A 19,674-nucleotide genomic window follows, 5' to 3' on the forward strand; every position below is an offset into this window, starting at 1 on the left:
ATCTCCCTACAGTTTTAAATATTGTGATCTTTCAGAAGCAGATTACCAGTCTTTCAACTCACCTCAGATTGGGTTCAAACTGCCAGGATCTTGACTAGTTGTTGAACATTTAACTGTGCCTTACAGATAATCTTATCAATATTTACCATACAAAGTATTAAGGCAGAATTTTAAGAAAAGTGTGTCTCAGTAAACTTTTAAATAGTTAAGTAAAAAATAAGTAAATAAAATAATTAAGTCATTTTTATTGTTAATATAATTGGTTCATTTTTATAAAATTGGATAAACTTTCTCCTGGGATGAATTAGAATGGTATTGTTTTACATTTCCACAAATCTCTTTGTCTTGCTTATTAAAAAACAGTTTCTTTCTCACATCTACTCTGCATTCACTCTTGCCAAAGGTTGTTTTGATGGAAGCATATGAAGAAAATTAATTTCTCACAAAGACTTGTGGTTGGAAAATACTGGGATATTTTTAAAATGCTAAATGTTTTCACTTAATCCTAGCCAGAAAATCCTCAATGAGACTGACTGATGCAATGACTTAGGAAAGAGAATTGCACAGTAGAGGTTGTGAGAGGGTGCATGATCAGGTAAGAGTTTCGTTCTGTTGTACCTAGGGTCTCTATGTGTCAGAGTGGACCTGACTCTGCCTGGCAGCACCTGCAGAACTTCAACATGGTTTGTTAAAGATTAAAGTGTAAGATACAAAACCACATCACAAAATCTTTTTAACACTTAATAGTAAAATTCATTAATCTACTTTTACATTGTTGGTGTTGCTGTTGCTGTGTAACAGTGGGTCGGAGCCGACTCATACCTGATCCTCCAGTGGATTTTCAGAGTAATTAGTGTAATTACTCAGTAATTACACAGTGTAATTACACAGAAGGAGGTTGCCCATCTCTCTCCCACAGAGCGGCTGCCGAACTTGAACTATGTATGTGCCTTCAGGCTGGCAGCTCCTCACCACTAAGCCATTAGAGTGAGATTTTGATCCACACACTAATTGTTTAGAACATTTTGGTTCTCTGAGTTGCTCAACAGTTCTCAATGTTACCAGACTATATTACACACTATCTGAAATGGAATTTGTTTCTGTCACCACCTATGCCATTAGAAAAGGCCCATTAGGGCAGAGAAAGTTGTCTAAAATTCAAATATTCATTTCAAAGTTCAAATGGTACCACTGGCAACAATAGCAAAAGTCAGTTGATTTCTTAACACATTCTTCTGCTTATTATTTGAAGAAATACCAGTCAAATGTATAATTTTTTTGAGTCAATGATTTTTAAATAAAATGGATACCCTCTGTAAACAAAACAACAAATCCAATGAGTTCAGCTTGGGGCCCAATCACATGAATACATTTCTTTGGCAAAAATTATGTTTTAATATACAGTAACAGTGTTTTAAGAAAACTTTTCAGTTCACCATAAAGAACATTAACAAAATCTGAACTCAGTAATAAGAAAGCAAATTCACTAACAATGAGCAAAAATCTGACCTGACACTTCACCTATACCTTCATGGTAGATCAAGAATCTCTCCCATAAACTTTCTATTCATAAATCTGTATTCAGATCTGCTTCCTGAGAACTGAAATAGTGACATTAGTTGACATTAGATGTGTCTTCCTATATAGCTCTGGTGGCTTAGTGGTAAGAATCTGTGAAGCATGTCAAAAGGTATGCGGTACAAATCCACCATCCACCGTGGAAGAGAGGATGGACCAACCTCCTGCTATGCGATTTACTGCCTCTGAAAGCCCACCAGAGGGTCAGTATTGGATCAATTCCAACTCAATGTCATCCAAAAATAACAATGTATAAGCTGTTGTGAGCTCTGTTGAATTAATCCTTAGCTAGTTGTGCTGCTAACAGAAGGTTACACTTCTTTGTGGTTTCAGTCCACCAGTGGGAGAAGGATGAATAATCTCCTCTTGATAAAATCAATAATCCCCTCCTGAACAATTTATAGCTTTGGAAAGCCAATAGAAGGCCTCTATTAATCAATGCCATTTCAGCAACAATGAGTTCTGGATTTTGTATATTGTAAGAAGTCCAGAAGACCCATAATGTATTTCCCTCTCTCAATTCCTTTACAAATTATGATCCTTCGCTCGCTCACTGTCTTTGAGTCAAAACAGACTCATAGTTGACCCTCCATTGGATTTGTAATTGCTGTTGTTGTGCTCCATTGAGCTGACTACACACATAGGGATCCTATGAACAATGGCTCTGAACCTTGCTTGTCCTGAGCCACTTTCACCCTTTCTGACACCTGACCCAATCATCACAGTCACTGTATCAATCCATCTCATCATGTGCTGAACCTCTACCCTCCAAGCATGATGTCCTTTTCCAAGGACTGCTCCCTCCGGGCAATATGCCAAAGTATGTGAGATGGAATTTAAAAATCTTTTTTTCAAAATCTGCTACCAAGCAGCAACCTGGTTTCACCCTCTCTAGGACAGATCTGTTTGTTCTCTTGGCAGTGCGTTTAATAGTCTTCTCCAGTCTTCTCCGCAACTCAAAGGCATCAATTCTTCTACCATCCTTAGTCATTGTACAGATCCCAGATGCATAGCAAGTAATTGAGAAGACCATGGTCTGAATTAGGTGCATCAAAGTCTCTAGACTGACACGTTGCTCTTTAGCACTCTGGAGAGATCCCCGACAGCAGACTCTCCTAAAGCAATCTATCTTTTGATGACCTGACTACTGGTGCCAACATTGTTGAATGTGGATCTGAACAAGATGAAATTCTTAACAACTTCAGTCTTTTCTCCATCTATCATGGTGCTGCCATTTGTCCTGGTAATGAGAATCTTTGTTATCTTGATGTTAAATTTCAATCTGTATTGAAGACTGCAGCAAATGCTTCAAGTCCTCCTCAATTTTGGCAAGCAAGTTTGTGTCATATGCATAATGTAGGTTGTTGATGAGTTTTCCTCTAATCCAGTCCTGCTGCCACATTCCTCCTCTTAAAAGTCCAGCCTCACCAATGATCTGTTCTACATAGAAATTGAAAGGATATGGAGAAAGGATACGTTCCTGTGGCACTCCTTTCTTGAATCTGAACTATTCAGTGTTTCCTTGGCTCTGTTTGGACAATAGCTTCCTCGTCTAGGTATAGATTTTACAACACAGTAACACCAGGGCTCCCCTCTAGATCACACAGGAGGAGAAAGCTCCTCTTTCTTCTCTAGAGTCTTTCTTGTGTTAGTTAGAATGACTTGAGAGGTGCTGTCTGTCTTTGGGTTAGCAGAAAAATTCACTATGAACTAGGCCACCAGAGCTCTCTCTAAGTGAATACTTTTTAATGCAGAAGGACCTGAGAAGGATTGAGTAAGATGGGTCTTCCCTGCATTAGATGGTACAATTGAGGAGCACATTCATTAGAGCTCTGCTTCTCTGTGCTCCATGGCCTCTGGCGGAATGCTGCCCTAATAGACATGTGTGCTGGACCCTGACTGAGCTGGTCCAGACCTGAGCTTATTTTTATGGGTTATTTCCTCCCTTCAGATGTCTGAATTGTGTGAGGTAAAAAACGGATGAGAGAGATTTCAGTTTGAAACACCAAGTAAAGAATGCTTTGGCTTCACTTTCATGGCTCCATATTTCTTCTCCCACCCTGCTACTAAACTAGTTAATTATTAATCATGTTTTCATTGCACTGACACTTAATATGCCTTTCACTTTAATGGGGACTTTGCGGTTTCAAGTAGACTGTAAATTTTTTGGCAGTTTTATACACACACACACACACACACACACACACACACACACACTCCAAATGCCACATCCTAAATGTCATATGCATTTGCCAAATTGATGTCTGACAAATAACTTTCACAGAAGTCCTGGTATTCTCTAAGACCATTTGAGAATGAGTCACATTCTGTAAAATCAGAATGATGTGTGGGTATATTTATAGGAATTGTAGGCTATTTCATTACTCCTGAACATCTCTTGGAAAATTGGGACAATGAATTCTTAAAGCATATAATAAAAACTTTCACACTTTCCCAATAAAACATATTTGTATTGATGGAAAGAGCTTGCCCTGGGGAGGAGAGAACAGAAAGTACAACTTTTGCACATGCACTTGAGTTGTTATGATAGTTAATATGGCCTAATTTTAATTTCACCTGTGTATGTGCACAGGCTGAGCATCAAATAACCATGCCAGTGAAACGCATCCTATTAAATAATCATTACAAAGTAACAGCTAAAATACAGCATAGTTAGTGGCTCAAGAGAACAGCAGAAGACACAATCAATAACAACCAGATTCTTTCTGTCCAGTGAGATAATGGTTCATCATAGAGGTTATTCTTAAGACCCTGAGAAATAGAGAAGTGATTCATCCCTGAATTTCTCACCACAATTTGTTCAGGAGTGCTAGAAAGGGCTGCTCTGGACTTTCTTAGTGCTTGTACATTGATTTCTGTTGGCCAAGGTTAATAGAAAACAAAAACATAGCTCAGACTACCTTATCAACACCATACCAAAAACCAGTGTTAAAATAAGAAAGGTGCAGATCAATACCACAATGAGATACCATCTCACTCCAGTAACAGTGGCAAAGTTTAACAAGACAACAAGTAGTAAATATTATAGAAGATGTGGCAAGATAGGAATTCTTACATATTATTGGTGGGTTTGTAAAATTGGAGCTTCCTCAAAAAGCTGAACATAGAAATTCCATATGACCCAGCTATTCCACACTTCCCTGAGGAAATGAGAACTGAGGCACAAATGGACACTTGTACACCAGTGTTTATAGCAATGTTATTCACCATCACAAAAAACATGGCAACAGCCAAAATGCCTAACTACAATAGAATGGATTAAGAAATTATAGTACAGTCACACAATGGAATACTGTGCAACACACAGAAGCAATGATTTTATAAATTACAGCCTGACTTGGGAGGGACTGGACAGCATTATGCTGAGTGAACTAACTCAGTCCAATAAGGACAGATACAGATAAAACCATTATTGTAGAATGTGTATGAGGATCCAAGGGGGGGAGGGTGGAAGCAGAAGGGTGAGGATGGGTGGGGAGGCTAATCATAGGGTCACACAATTTGATGGAGGTTGGGGTAATGAAGTAAATGGGAAAGATCTGGTGTGAAAAATAATGTATTCAAACTTTGTAAATAAACCAGTATAAATAAATAAACAAGAAACTAATGCCAATAAATCAATTCTAACCCAGGTTATTGTTATTTTTAGGTGCCATCAAATCAAGAATGACTCATAGTGAAACTTTGAACAAAAGATCTGAACTCAGTCTTGTCCTGTGTCATCCTCACACTTCCTGACACACAGGAGCCCATTGCAGCGGTCACCTTGTCAATTCACCTGGTGGAGAGTCTTCCTCTCTCTCTCTGACCCTCCAACCTTCCCAACATCATGATCCTTTCTAAGGACTAGTACTTCCTAGCAATATGTCCGAAGTATGTTAGGCGAAGCCTCATCATTCTTGCCTTCAAAGAGCAACTCCTCTGTACCCTCTCTAAGATATATCTATTAATTTTCTTGGCTGTCCATGGAATGTTCAGTGCTCCTCTCCAACATCACAGATCCAAGGAGCCAATTCTTTTTTTGTCATCATTCATTGTCCGGGTCTCGAATGCATAGCTAGTAATTGGAAAGACCATGGCCTGAATCAGATGCATTTTAGTCCTCAAACTAACACTACTCCTCAATAATTTGGAAAGGTCCCTAACTGCATATTTTCCCATTGCAATGCATCTCCTTATTTTCTGACTGTTTGTACCAAGGGTGTCAATTGTGGATCTAAGCAAGATAAAGCTGTTGACAATTTCAATCTCCTCTCCATCCATCATGACACTGCCTATTGGTCCAGTAGTAAGAATCTTTGTTTTCTTGATATTGAGATGCAATTCATACTGAAAGCTGCATTCTTTGATGCTGTGGAACAAGTGCTTCAAATCCTCCTCACTTTTAACAAGTAAGGTTGTGTCATCTGCATAACGCAGGTTATTGATGAGTCTCCCTCCAGTTCCGATGCCACATTCCTCTTCATAGAGTCCAGCTTCTTGGGTCATTTGCTCACCATATGGATTGAACAGGTATGGAGATAGAATACATCCCTGACACACTCCCTTCCCAATTCCAAACCATGGTGACTCAATATATAACAAAGCACATGTTCTACTGGGTTTTCTTGCCTTTAATTTTTAAGGAGTTAAGTCAGTAAATAAAACATTTTCTAGCAAGGGAAATCTTAAATCATACTTAAGAAAGTAAAAGAGCACAATAAAATCTTCACAATTAAGATTTTTTTTACTTAATAAAGAGATTTGTTGAGCCACCATTACATTTATGGCTAATTGGAAATGATGCAGTAAGTGTTATGGGATCATTCTAAAGTACTCTGTTTACCTCGGCAAAGAACATTATGACTCAGAGGATCATCACAGCTTTAAACTCTTAATGGATATATAATGCTAAATGTGTTTTCGTATATCAGGGATTTATCTCTTTTGACTATTTCTGGTGTTACATCAGCCTCATTATTTGGAATTTGGAGTTCTTTTAAATCCTAAAACAATCAGACTTTGGAGATTAGGCAAGCAGTTTTCTTGTGAACAATGGGGAAAACAGAAGCAAATACTGCCAAATTTACCCAGGATAGTCTTTCACAAAGCTCCCCTTTTTCTTAAAAATAACAGCACTCACCTCATTTTATACTAGAAGGTTATTTGCTAAAACATGGGATGTGAATTTAATGATCCAGTTTCTTAAAATAAACATGGGGTGTATAACAAATAACATCCTGTGTACTTTCGTAGGGGGAAAAATGTACAAACAGACACGCAAAAGCAATGAAAATGTCACCGCATGGGTATAAACTGATTGTAAAGAAAAAATGCAAGCCCCAGCTTTTCTATTACCTGACACACCTGGAATCCAAACCATCATTTCTTTGGTATAGCAGTCAAAGGTGGCTTTATTCAAAGTTAACTCACATCACATAGCTGACTGTTCATGAGATATCAACAAGACTGGAACTGGGTACTACATCGAGTTATAAAGTGTGAGGGTGTGGATGCTTCAGTGGTAGAACTCTCAATTTTCATAGAGTACACTCAAACGTCATTCTCAGCCAATGACTCTCAAAGCACAGAGATCATTCATCTATCAGTGGAATCTTGCATGTTAATACTAAACAAATTTTGGTAGAGCTTTTGATCAAAGGAGGTTAGAAAGAAAGGCCTGTTAATTTACTTCCAAAAATCAGCCAATTAAAGCCCTATGGACCACAATTGTTGTTGTGTACCATTGAGTCAGAACCAACCCATTGCTGACCCTCCAGTGGGTTTTCAGAGGCAATTAATTGCATGGGAGGAGCTCGCCAATCTTTCTCCTGGAGCAGCTGGTGGCCACAATGGTCATATCTTCCTGTAGATAGCATCAAGGTGAGTTAGGGAGCTAACAACAGTAGCATGTAATGTGCAGAACAACAGTGTTCACTGAAGCATTATTCACAATAACCGAAAGGTTAAAACAACCCAAGTGCTCATCAACTGAAAAAGTGGATAAAGAAAATGTGGCATATGACTTTGTTGTTATTGTGTGCTATTGAGTCAGAATGGACTCATAGGTGACTCTCCAGAAGGTTTTCAGAAGCAAATTTTATGAAAGGGGATGGACCATCATTTCCCTGTGGAGCAATAACTAGATTTAAACCTCATGCCTTTGGGAATGCAGCAAATTTTAGAGGTATATTATTATTATTTAGTCATTGAGACAAGTGAAGTTCTTTTGCCCATTTTGTAATTGGGTTATCAGTCTTTGTCTTGTGAAGGCCCAGGAGTAGTCTGTAGACTTTCATTATGAGACTCTTGTCTGAGATGGTATTACCAAATATTTGTTCCCAGTGGTAAATTTTCTTTTCATCATGTTGAAAAAAGTGGGGTTTTTGTTTCTGTTTTGGGGGTTCTTTTTCATCTTAAGCCTAATTTTTTATTTCCAAAGTGGTGCCATAAATCTCTACCAAGTGCCAATGCACTTGCCATACTCATACCAGATTGTCTGTGTAACCAGCAAACAGTCTGCCCAACAGGTCAAAGAGATGCACTGGGATGGTTCAGCTTTACTGCTGTTGCTGATAACTTCTTGCTTCAGTTCATCTACAATGATTTTGCCCTCCAAGTCCCAAATCTTGATACTGGGGCCTGTGGCAGCACAGAGCCAGTAGCAGTTAGGGCTGAAGCACAGGGCGTTGATGATGTCACCACCATTTAGAGTGCAAAGATGCTTGCCTTCATTGAGGTCTCACAGCATAGCCTGGCCATCTTTGCCTCCAAGAACACAGAGGGATCCATCTGGAGAGACAGTCACAGTGTTCAGGTAGCCTGTGTGGCCAATGTGGTTGGTTTTCAGCTTGCAGTTAGCCAGGTTCCACACCTTAACCAACTTGTCCCAGCCACAGGAGATGATGATGGGGTTGCTGCTGTTGGCTGAGAAGCAGACACGAGACACCCTCTCCGAGTGACTCTCATCCTGGACAGTGTACTTGCGGACACCCAGAGTATTCCACAGCTTGATGGTTTTATCTCTGGATCCTGAAACAATGTGCCGTTGTCAGAGGAGAAGGCCACACTCAGCACATCCTTTGTATGCCCTACAAATCACTGCGTGGTAGTACCCCTTGTGAGATTTTCAAAGGTGAAAGGTGTAGCGTTCCATCCCAGGAACCAGAAAGGGCAAACTGGCAGTCAGAGGAGATGACCACATCACTAACCAAGTGGGAGTGACCATGCAGAGCACACTGAGGGATGCCATAGTTGGTTTCATCTCTGATCAGCTTCCACATGATGATGGTCTTATCACGCAAGGCAGACAGTATCATGTCTGGGAACTGCGGTGTGGTCACAATTTGGGTCACCCAGCCGTTGTGACCTTTAAGGGTGTCATGAAGGGTCATCTGTTCAGTCATGTCTACGGTGGGTGCGGGGGTTGCCACAGCAACAAGGATAGCAGTGGGTAACTCAGAGACTCCAAGAGCACAGCTGCTGCCGCCACGGCTCCACCAAGAACAAGTTTTTGATGCACACAGGGATTTAATCTTTAGAAGGTCCCATTGATCAATTTTTTCCTCTTCAGATTGTGCATTTCTGGCTGTATTTTGCAGTCTCTTTATGCCTTGGACTAGCGCTTCTAAGCTTGATCCCAGTTTGTCTCTTATGAACTTTATGGTTTGGGGCTTTACTCCCAGGTCTCTGATCCACCTTGAGGTGACTTTTGTGTATGGTGTGAGATGTGGATCCTGTTTCAGCTTTCTGCAGTTGGAAGTCCATTTTCACCAGCACAATTTGGTGAAGAGGTTATCTTATCCTATTTGATAACTTTGATTTCCTTGTCAAATATCATTTGACCATATATAGCTGTGTTTATTTCTGGGTTCTCATTCTGTTCCTTTGTCCATGTGCCTATTATTGTACCAGCACCATGCTGTTTTGGTTACTACTGCTGTGTAGTAGGTTTTGAGGTCAGGGCCTCCTACACTACTTGGAATATATCCTGAGAAAATGAGAACTAAGACTCACTGGAGACTTGTATACCAACATTCACAGCAGCATTATTCACCATCACAAGAACATGGAAACAGCCCGGATGTCCAACCAAAAATGAATGGATCAAGTAATTGTGGTACACTCACACAATGGAATATTATGCAACACACAGGAGCAATGACTTTGTAAATTATTATCTAACTTGGGAGGGACTGGAGAGCATTATGATGAGTGAAGTAACTCAGTGCCACAAGGCCAAATATTGTATAAAACCATTATTGTAAAATAAGTATAAAGAGCCAAAGGGGGAGAGTGTGGGTGGAAGCAGAGGGATGAGGATGTGCAGGGGAGATGATTAATCATGGGCTTGTACAATTTTATGAGCTTGATGGTGAGGAAAATTGCAAGAATCTGTTCTGGAAAACAATGCATTTGAATTTTGTAAAATAAAATAAAATTTAAAAAATTAAATAAAATAAAAAATAGTGCTAGGAGTAGTAATAATAATAGTAGTAATACTAGTAATAATAAATAATAAACAATTGAAGTCCTAATACATAAATGAACCATGAAAGCATTATGCTCAGTACCATACCTCTAATACAAAAGGACAAATGTTTTCTGATCTTACCTGTATGAAATGTCTAGAGAAGACAAATGTGTAGAAGTAAAACATTTATAGTGGCTTTCACAAGTTGGGCAAAGGGAGAAGTTATGGGAATTGTTGATTAAGTTTCCTGAGTTCCTATTTGGAGTGAGGACATATTTTTGAAATAGTGATAATGGCAGTGCAACACTGTGCATTTAATTAAAGTAATTGATTTGTGCACTTAAAATAATGAACATGTCAAAGTGTATGTTCTCTATATTTTAACATGATAAAGTTATGAAAAAGAAAGGGTAATATATATAAATTCATACAAAACACCTGTACCCAAATTTATATGCTTGTAAATGTCCTCTTCACCCTTAAAAGATCTTGGCAATCTGAATCAAGAATTTTGGGACATCTGCAAAAACACAAATCAATACATCTGGAAAATTTGAGACCTCTAACCTTTCTTTCCACATGTAAGAAATCCCAAGAGAGCATTGTTGAGAAAGTACTGTAGCCAGTAAGAGCTTCACAAGGGAACCTCAAGCCACACATTAGATTCATGTTTCCATTATGATATCTTGTCTAAAGCCACTCCAAGCTTAGCTTTTTAAGTGGAGCTAGAAGGCTCGCATAATGAAACTTTATCAATGATAAATTTCAGTTAATCTTGCTCCTTTATTACCCAAAATTGTTTGGTAATATCATCTCTTCCTAGAATTTGTCATTTTTCTGTTCTGATTCAGATGCAGCAGTGCAAGGTTTGCCTTCATAATATTTATTGCAACATGCATTCACAGATAATAGGTATTTTTTTTTTAAATAGCTGACTAGGTTACACATCATTGCAGACAGCTGGGAAGACTTCTATGCCTGGGATGCACTTTTATTTGCATTGTTCTTTCTTTTATGTGAATAGAAAGGAATTAAATGTATTAAAACAGAAAATGGAAAAATTATTGTAAAATTTAGGACCTTTTTTGGAAATTAAAATCCAAATTCTCTTCCTGTGCTAGCAACAAAATACTCACCTAAGAACTTTTTCCCCCATGATAGTTTGGTTTGGGATATTTGCAGGTCTATAACAACCTGAGTTATGCAGATGACACAACCCTGCTTGCTGAAACTGAGGAGGACCTGAAGCGCCTGCTTCAGAGTGTCAAGGACTGCAGCCTACAATATGGATTGAGGCTCAATGTCAAGAAGACAAAGATTCTCACCACTGGACCAATTGGCAGCATCAAGATGGATGGTGAAGAGATTGAGATTGTACACAGCTTTAGTTTGCTTGGCTCCATAGTCAACAGTCTTGGCACCAGTAGCCAGGAAATTAAAAGGCGCATTGCCATGGGAAAGTCTGCTGTTAGGGACCTCTCCAAAGTACTGAAGAGCAATGGTGTCTCTCTGGAGACTAAGGTGCGTCTGATACAGGCCATGGTCTTCGCAATCGCTTGTTATGCATCAGAGAGTTGGACAATGACCAAGGAGGGTAGAAGGACAATTGATAACTTTGAGCTGTGGTGCTGGAGAAGAGTATTGAGAATACCATGGACTGCTAGGAAAACAAACAGATTTGTCCTGGAAAGGGTTAAACCGGGTGGCTCCTTGGAGGCAAGGATTCTGAGGCTCCGTCTAACATACTTTGGACATGTTGTGAGGAGGGACCGGTCCTTGGAGAGGGACATCATGCTTGGGAGGATGGAGGGACAGCGCAGGAGAGAAAGGCCCTCTACGAGGTGGATTGATTCAGTGACCGGGATAATTGGGATGGGAGTGTCAGAGACGGTGCGATTGGCACAGGACAGAGCGGAGTTTAGGGCTGCTGTAGGGTCGCAGGCGACTTGACAGCACATAACAACAACAACAACATGAGTATATGTATGCTGGAAGAAGGAGCGGCATCCACTTCCGAAATGGCTTGCCTCGGGAAACTCTAAGAACAAACAGTGCTCAGGCCGTTCGTTCATAGGGTCGCTATGAGTCGTCTACGACTCGACGGCATATAACAACAACAGTGTGTATGTATGACAGAGAACAATGAGTGTGTGTGGTGCGAGATGATGTTAGGTTGGTTCTGACTCGTATTGACTCTGAGTATGTGAAACTGCCTGGTCCTAAACGATCCTTAAAACTATTTTTGTTCAGCTTTTTGAGGAAATGCCGAACTGCATTCCAGAGTGGTTGTACATTTTATAATCCCAACAGTGTATGAGAGTTTCCACCTCTCCAACTACTCTCCAAAGTTTATTCCTTGCTTCCCTGATAAACTTTGTCACTGCTACTGGGGTCAGATGGTATCTCAATGTGGTTTTGATTTACATCTCTCCTATTGCCAGTGATTTTTAAACATCTCTTCATGAATCTGTTGACCATTAGAATGTCTTCCTCTTTGAAAAGCCTTTCCATGTCTTTTGCCCATTTTGTAATTGGGTTATCAGACATTTTCTTCTGGAGGCCCAATATTAGTCTGTAAACTTTTGTTATGAGACACTTGTCTAAAATGGTATTGCCAATTTCCTCCTTTTTTTTTTGCACATAGTAGGTTTTCTTTTCATTCTATTGGAAAAAGTATGTGATGCACACAAAAACTTAATCTTTAGAAGGTCTCATTTGGGAATTTTATCTTCTCCCGACTGTTCATTTCTGGTTATATTTGTCAGCCTATTTATACCATAGACCAGGCATTCTAAGCTTGGTCCAAGTTTGTTTCTTATGAACTTTATGGTTTGGGATTTATTTTGAGGTCTCTGGTCCACATTGAGTTGGTTTTTGTGTGTGGTATAAGATGTTGATCTTATTTCAGCTTTCTGCAGTTAGCAGTCTAATTGTGTTAGCACCATTTGTTGAAAAGTTTGTCATTTCCCCATTTGATAGATTTTATTTCCTTATCAAATATCAGTTGACCTTAGACAGATAGGTACATTTCTGAGTTTTCACTTTTATCCTATTGGTCTATGTGTCTGTCATTGTACCAGTACCATGCTGTGTTGTTTGTAACTGCTATGTAGTAGGTTTTAAGGTCAGGACATTCTGTATGACTCAGCTATTCCACTAGTAGGAATATACTCCAAGGAAATTTGAACTGAGACACAAACGGAGACTTGTACCCATTGTTCATAGCTTTATTATTCACAATTGCAAGAATATGGAAAGAGCCCAAATGTACAACCACAACTAAATAGACTGAGCAATTGTGGTACATTCACATAATGGAATACCATGCAGCACTCAGGAGCAACGATTTAAAAAAAACACAAAAAACCAAAAAACAAAAGCACACAAAAAAACTCCTACATAACTTGGGAGAGAATGGAGAGCATTAGGCGGAGATAACTAACTCGGTCTCAGGAGGAGAATTATGTAAGACTTGGTATTGTAAAAATAGAATAGTAATTAGTAAAAATGTCTGGGGACCCATGCGGAGAAGGAGTTGGAGCAGAGGGATGAGGATGCGTTGGGGCAAAATCACAGGGTTGCACAATGTGATGGGTGGATGGATGTGATAAAGGAAATCAGAAAGATCCAGTGGGGACCTGAAAAGACAGGATAATGGTGGACATAGTCCAAAGGTGATTAATTTTAAAGAGTCTTATGAATGAGGGCTGCTGGTGCCAAGAGTGTTGATTGTGGAGCCACGCAGACTAAAGCTGTGAACAATCTCAGGAAATTAAAAGACGTATTGTGATGGGAAAATCTGCTATTAGGGACCTCTCTAATGTACTGAAGAGCAAAGATGTGTCTCTGAAGACTAAGGTGCATATGGTACAGGCCATGGTTTTTGCAATCACTTGTTATACTTCAGAGAGCTGGACAATAACTAGGGAGGATAGAAGGAGAATTGATGCCTTTGAGCTTTGGTGTTGGAGAAGGGTGCTGAGGGTACCATGGACTACTAAGAAAACAAACAGATTCATCTTGGAGAGGGTTAAACCGGGCTGCTCCTTGGAGGCAAGGATTCTGAGGCTTCGTCTGACATACTTTGGTCATGTTGTAAGGAGGGACCGGTCCTTGGAGAAGGACATCATGCTTGGGAGGGTGGAGGGCAGGCGCAGGAGGGGAAGGTCCTCTAGGAGATGGATTGATTCAGTGACTGGGGTAATCAGGATGAGTGTGTCGGAGACAATGAGATTGGCACAGGACAGAGCAGATTTTAGGGCTATTGTACATAGGGTCACTATGAGTCGCAAGGGACTTGATGGCACATAACAACACCAACAAGAATGTGGGGGAGTAAGGCCTTAGACTAAAGGTAAGGGTCGAGCCCTGCTCGAGGCTGTGGATGAGGCGATGGGTCAATGGGCTGTGGACTTAGAGTATCCCTCCACTCTGGAAGTCAGCTGGCTGTCTCAATAGTGGTTTCCTCTTGATGGCAGCTAGTCAAGGGAAGTTTCTGGACTCCATTTCTGTTGTGTTACTGGGTTTTTCCCCCCCCTCAAAAGTGGGTGGCCTTTGAGCCTTAGACTAAGGGTAAGGGTGGAGCCCTGCTCAAGGCTGTGGCTTTAAAATTCTGTAGGATTAATTTTAGAAGAATAATCATTTGTCTATTTGCTGTAATGAACAACTTGGCGTTACTGTGATGCTGAACACTATCCCATAGTTGTGTCAATTACCATAATGTTTACCCATTATGTACAATGGTTGGATAAGTTTCCAGATTGATTAATGTTGAGAAGTAGGAGTGGCATCTACTTTCTAAGCTAGGTGCCTCTGTAAACTCTACCAACTCTCTTATAAATGTACAGAACTGATGTTAATCATACAGGACTTCTGTGTATAGTTTACTCTGAGTCGTATTCAACTTAACACTTAACCACTGCTAAATGAGACTAGTGCTTTTATATCTGGTGGGCCATTCTTCTGCTTTGCACATCACTCTTTGTCAATGTTCTATATATGGTAATCTGGGTTTGCTATGATGCTGAACCTTGTGCCATGGGGATATCAAATATCAGAATGGTTTCCTATTGTGGACAGTGTTTGGTGGCACTCCCAGTTGTAAAACAGGTTGGGAAGCAGGAGTAGCATCCAATTCCTAAACCACATGCTTCTGGAAACTCTATGAACTTGGAAGGTCTTCTGTTCATAGAGTCGCTGTGAGTCACGCTTGATTTGATGGCAATCAACAACAAAAGTTGAATGGAAAATGGCAGACAAAATTTTTTTGAGAGACATCCTAAGGTTTGTAAAGAATATAGGGATACACATTAATAAACATGTATCATGTCAGCATACATATAATTAATCCTACAAAAGCACGACTTAATAGAGAATGTTTCCATTTTCATGTATGAGATAAAAACAATAAATAAGAGAACAAGTGGGCCTTAAAAATGAATAGAATGAATGAACATAATGAATGGAAATGATTGTATAAAACCCAATGTGAAACATAATATATATGTATATAAACTTTGTAAGTAAACCAAATAAAAATAATTTTAAAAAAAACAAACCAACAAAACTATTTCTCTGTTTGAACTCATTGTTGCAATTACTATGTCAATCCATCTCTTAACAGGGCCTTTCTCATTTTTGAAGACTCTTTTGTATATCACACATGAAGTCTTTCTTCAAGGACTTGTCCCTCCTGATGTCCAAACCTTGCAATCATTGCTTTTAAGGGACACTCTAACTATACTTCAAAGAGAGATTTGTTTGTTCTGACATTCTACACAAAACTCAATTTTCTGGAACTGTTATTCATATATATCAATTCTTCTTTGGCCTAATTTACCCACTGTCTAACTTTTGCACACACATAATCACCAAAGAATCCATTTAGCATTGATTTACCGCCATCAGCCTCTGATCTCTCAGATAACAGATCCACAGATTACCAAGAATATAACTTCTTTTATACCAGGACTGTGAAGATTTGGGAATGCTAGGTGATGCCCTTGAGTCAGAATCAGATCGACAAAACAACAAGTATGCACAGATTTGAGCAGAAGATGAATGAAACAATTGATTACTCTTTTAGGCCTCTTCCTTTTCTGATTTATTCATTAGATGTTTTTCCTCCTCTGCAAAAGTCTACCTGGAGAGAAGCTAAGGCCTACATTTCCTTCAATTCACCAATGAGAATAACCTTAATTATTGTTGTTGTTGTTATGTGCCATTGAGTTGCTTGCAACTCATAGTGACTCTTTGTACAACAGCCATATACCCTGCTCTATCCTTTGCCAAACTTATTGTCTCTGACACACCTACCCACAAAACCCCAGTCACTGAATCAATCCATCTCATTGAGGGTTTTCCTCTCTTGCGCTGTTCCTCTACTCTTCCAAGCATGATGTCCCTTTCCAAGGACTGGTCCCTCATTGCAACCTGCCCAAATCATGTCAGATGAAGCTTCAGAATCCTTGTCTCCAAGGAGCAGCTTGGTTTCATTCTCTCCAGGACAAACTTATTTGTTCCCTTAGCAGTCCATGGTATATTCAATAATCTTCTCCAGTACCACAGCTCAAAGGCATCAATTCTCCTTCTATCATCCCTAGTCATTGTCCAGCTTTCTGACGCATAGCAAGTAATTGCAAAGACCATTGCCTGAATCAGGCACACCTTAGTCTCCACACTGACAGTGTTGCTCTTCAGTACTTTTTTTGGAGAGGTCTCTGACAGCAGACTGCACCAATACAATTCATCTTTTGATTTCCTGTCTGCTGGTACAAAGAATGTTGATTGTGGAGCCAACTAAACTGAAGCTGCTAACAATCTCAGTCTCTTTATTATCTTTTATGATGCTGCCAATTGACCCACTGGTGAGAATCTTTATTTTCTTGATGTTGAGCTTTAATCCATATTGAAAGCTGTAGTCCTTGACCTTCTGCAGCAAGCACTTTGGGTCCTCCTCCATTTCAGCAAGCAGGGTTGTGTCATCTGTGTAATGCAGATTGTTGATGAGTCTTCCTCCAATCCTGATGCCACATTTGTCTTCATAGAGCCCAGCCTCCCCTATGATTTGTTGTGCATGTAGATTGGAGAGATATGGACATAGGACACATCACTGCCATACACCCTTCCCAATTTTAAACCATGCAGTGTTTCTTTGGTCTAATGACTTTCTGCTGGTCCAAGTAGGTTTCGCATAAGCACTATCAAGTATTCTGGGATTCCCATTCTTCTTAGAGTTAGCCACAGCTTGTTGTGATCCACACAGTCAAATGTCTTTGCATAGTCAATGAAGCACAGATAGACATTCCTCTGGTACTCTCTGGTTTTAGCCAAACTCCATCTAACATTAGCTATAGTATTACTAGTACCATTGCCCCTTATAAACCCAGCCTGCACTTCTGGCAGTTCTCTGTTGATGTGCTATTCCAGTCATTTTTTAATAATTTTCAGCAGAATCTTGCTTGCATATGATAATAATGATATTGTTTGATAACCTGACTCTGTTACGTCACCTTTCTTTGGAATGGGAACAATTCTAGATCGCTTCCAGTGCATTCCATCTGATGTCCTGGTGAGAAGGAGTTATACTCCCAAACTTAATTGTTAGAGAGTGTATTTTCATATTTCCAGTTTGCTGCAGATCTCAAGCTGTTCTTTATTGTTGCGGCTCAGAGAATATAGGGATGTTTTATGACAAGTACTTCCCCACACCCCAGCTTTTAAATCAGGCACTGGGATCCTTTACATTCCGCAGAGCAACATGTTAATATATCCATCACTGAATTGCTTTGATATACAAGAAGTCAAAAGGACGTTCTCAGTATTTTTTCTTAGAAATAAGAAAGCATATATTTCCAATAGTAACACACAACAGCTATCCATAAGAAACTTGTCATTAAGGGAAAATTGTTATTCACATTTTTTTTATGACAAGGGTGAGGGCAGAAAGGGATAGCTTGATTCTTAAGGGGATTGAACTTGGAAAGAATTTCTGATTTTAAAGAGATTCTGTTTGGCAGCTTCAGCTTTTCCCTGTCAATTTTGTATTTCAAAGAAGCAACATTGTGCTCTCCTAAAATATTTAAGCTTTCTTTCACTAAAGGGATAAGAATGTACATTTTACCTCTCTATTTTGCCTAGTTTCTTTAAGCCAATGACAGAGGTAACTAAAATGGAATGAAAAATCACCTTGAAACATTTCTCTTTTCTCTGTTTCTGATAGATTAAAAGAATATTACTATAGTGGGAAGAATCTTAAGAAACCTCTTAATCCAGCACCCTTCACGTTTTGACATCAACATGAAATGACTTGGCCAAGGCCATAAAACAAAGAAATAGTGAATATATTTCTATTTCAAGTTCATTGTGATTTCATTAAAGACCCCACCACCATCACATACACCTGTTTCTCATTCACTAACAAAATTGTAATTTGCCTTGTCACATGTTAAGCACAACAAACAAGTTAAACATTAATTTAAAAATTCTGGTGACAAGGAAGATTCGTTTTCTTGGGTGATTCACTTCCCAACAGAGCCTGCTAAATTTTATTTTCAAATATTTTTGGTTACTATGAGTCATAGTCAACTGTTGGCATAAAAAACAACAACAACGACATTGTGAATGTTTCTTCTGTTAGTTTGCATATCCATTAACTTTCATAAAGTGAAGAACTTAAGGAGCTCTGGTGGCCTAATGGCAAGAAACTGCACTGCAATCCTGAAGGCATGTGGTTCAAATCAACCAGATGCTTTGCTGGAGAAGGAGGGGCAATCTCCTGTACCAGCTGGATCCAATTTCAAGGGTACACAGCAAGGGGCAGGGGGGAAGTGAAGAACTTGAAGCCAGCTTAACAGAATAAAAAATATACAAAGAAATTTGGACCAAGAAAATACTATCATGTATCAATAAAAAGAATTTCTTTGGAATAGCTTTTGCTTCATCTGTCTCATTCTCTGTTGACTTGAAGTTTGAAAAATCAGAATGACCCCTTGATTGGTTCTCCTGAGACTAATGCTTCCTTTCTCTAATCCCTCCTAGACACTGCTGGCCTGAAACAGAATTACAGAAACAGCAATTTGAGAAAATCTCCATGATTAAAGCAGAGTATTACTTTTATGATTTATCTCCTTAGCTGAGACGCCAATTATCTTATGTCCCTTCTCAACCGTATCTTTCATTGCTCTTCAGTGTGGTCCAAATCTAAGTATTTGCTATTTTCTGTCTCCACCTTTAGAAAACTATCTTTGTGCCTCTTCCTGGAATATCTTCTTAGACCATATCTGCCTTATGACAAGTCTACTTCTTCTTCTGTTTAAAAGTAACATTCTTTAATTACTACTTTTAAAAAATACTTTATGCTTCCTCTGAACTGTTAGAGTTCTTCAATTTTACCACTTTTCAACAGAGCACACTATGTTAAAGTGTTTACTCTGTTCCAGGAATTCCAATAAGTGTGCTACATGGTTGCACAGATTTTGCTCTTTCAATAATATGAAAACGAATGGTATATACTTTCATTTTACCAGTGAATGACTTTTATTTGTCCAAGACACAGGTTGTAAGTGGCAGAAATCACAGCAAGCCTTGCTGCTTTTGTACATAAATTTATACATCACACATCA

The 19,674-nt window shown here is 39.3% G+C and overlaps 1 pseudogene; it reads right to left on the reverse strand.

Annotated features, from left to right (window-relative positions):
• Positions 1-8,000: 8,000 nt before the first annotated feature.
• On the reverse strand, positions 8,001-9,023 carry LOC102877274 (annotated as a pseudogene).
• Positions 9,024-19,674: the final 10,651 nt, after the last annotated feature.

The sequence above is a fragment of the Elephantulus edwardii genome, unplaced genomic scaffold (assembly GCF_000299155.1).
Source record: "Elephantulus edwardii isolate Elephantulus edwardi_28Jun2011 unplaced genomic scaffold, EleEdw1.0 scaffold00090, whole genome shotgun sequence".
Lineage (NCBI taxonomy): Eukaryota > Metazoa > Chordata > Mammalia > Macroscelidea > Macroscelididae > Elephantulus > Elephantulus edwardii.